This window comes from Vanessa atalanta, unplaced genomic scaffold, assembly GCF_905147765.1.
Source record: "Vanessa atalanta unplaced genomic scaffold, ilVanAtal1.2, whole genome shotgun sequence".
Lineage (NCBI taxonomy): Eukaryota > Metazoa > Arthropoda > Insecta > Lepidoptera > Nymphalidae > Vanessa > Vanessa atalanta.
Window position 1 is genome coordinate 573 of NW_025919982.1, and position 1,928 is coordinate 2,500.

Here is a 1,928-nt window from a genome sequence, read left to right on the forward strand (position 1 = left end):
TGCATGGAATAATAGAATATGATCTCGGTTCTATTTTGTTGGTTTTCAGAACTCCGAGGTAATGATTAATAGGGATAACTGGGGGCATTCGTATTGCGACGTTAGAGGTGAAATTCTTGGATCGTCGCAAGACGAACATCAGCGAAAGCATTTGCCAAAGGTGTTTTCATCAATCAAGAACGAAAGTTAGAGGTTCGAAGGCGATTAGATACCGCCCTAGTTCTAACCGTAAATATGTCATCTAGCGATCCGCCGACGTTACTACAATGGCTCGGCGGGCAGCTTCCGGGAAACCAAAGATTTTGGACTCCGGGGGGAGTATGGTTGCAAAGCTGAAACTTAAAGGAATTGACGGAAGGGCACCACCAGGAGTGGAGCCTGCGGCTTAATTTGACTCAACACGGGAAATCTCACCAGGCCCGGACACCGGAAGGATTGACAGATTAATAGCTCTTTCTTGATTCGGTGGGTGGTGGTGCATGGCCGTTCTTAGTTGGTGGAGCGATTTGTCTGGTTAATTCCGGTAACGAACGAGACTCTAGCCTGCTAAATAGGCGTCGTCATTTAGGTGTGCTCGATTTCGGTCGAGCAACTCACTGGCGGCGTATTAAAATTCTTCTTAGAGGGACCGGCGGCTTCGAGCCGCACGAGATTGAGCAATAACAGGTCTGTGATGCCCTTAGATGTCCTGGGCCGCACGCGCGCTACACTGAAGGAATCAGCATGTTCTCCCTGGCCTAGAGGCCCGGGCAACCCGTTGAAACTCCTTCGTGCTGGGGATTGGGGTTTGCAATTATCCCCCATAAACGAGGAATTCCTAGTAAGCGCGAGTCATAAGCTCGCGTTGATTACGTCCCTGCCCTTTGTACACACCGCCCGTCGCTACTACCGATTGAATGATTTAGTGAGGTCTTCGGACCGACACGCGGTGGCTTCACGGCCGTCGGCGTTGCTGGGAAGTTGACCAAACTTGATCATTTAGAGGAAGTAAAAGTCGTAACAAGGTTTCCGTAGGGGAACCTGCGGAAGGATCATTAACGTAAATTATCAATCTCGAAAGAGTGCGATAATGAACGATAATAAAATTCTAAAACACAAATATCGACGTTCGGAATGTGTCGTTTCGATGCGAGGACGCGATTCTCACTCTCTCTCTCTCACACAGCAGTGTGTCCGAGTCAGAGTCCAGAGTCGTGTAACGCGTCCTATTCTGATATTTTTCGATGTCGATTTCGAGGAAAGTACGATGTGTTAACGCACATCGTCATCTTCAAATAAAATGTATATTTCTTTTTTTTTTTTTTTGTACTTTTTTTTTTTTTTAACTTTTTTTTTTTTTTTTTTTTTAATTTTTTGAATTTTTCTCTGTATACTAAAAATAAGAGAAAAAAACAAAAAAAAAAATAAAAATAAAAAAAAAATAAACTCATATCACTGGCGTATAGAATCGTTCGAGTGATCGTAGAAATTATAAAAATAAAACAAATTAAAAACCATTACCCTGGACGGTGGATCACTTGGCTCGCGGGTCGATGAAGAACGCAGTTAACTGCGCGTCATAGTGTGAACTGCAGGACACATTTGAACATCGACATTTCGAACGCACATTGCGGTCCGTGGAGAAACATCCAGGACCACTCCTGTCTGAGGGCCGGCTGTATAAAAATATAAACCACACTGTTCAATGTTTAATGTCGTAATGTCTATTATTTCGTAACCGACTCAATAGACTGACTGACGTTTCTCGAACATATGACGGTATCCGCGTTCGATGTGTTATATTACGTGTTTAAATATACTTAATATAAATCTCGTTCTCGGTCCGTTCAAATATAACAAATACGATGTGTATGTATGTTTACGTTTACATGCGTGTGTGTGTATATATTATTTATATTTTTATATACGCGTTCGTGTGTACGTTTACG

The 1,928-nt window shown here is 43.0% G+C and overlaps 1 non-coding gene across 1 annotated transcript; it reads left to right on the forward strand.

Moving 5' to 3' along the window:
* Positions 1-1,497: 1,497 nt before the first annotated feature.
* LOC125076547 lies at positions 1,498-1,654 on the forward strand. The gene has a single exon (XR_007120499.1). It is a non-coding gene; the product is annotated as a 5.8S ribosomal RNA (ribosomal RNA).
* The last annotated feature ends 274 nt before the right edge of the window (positions 1,655-1,928 follow it).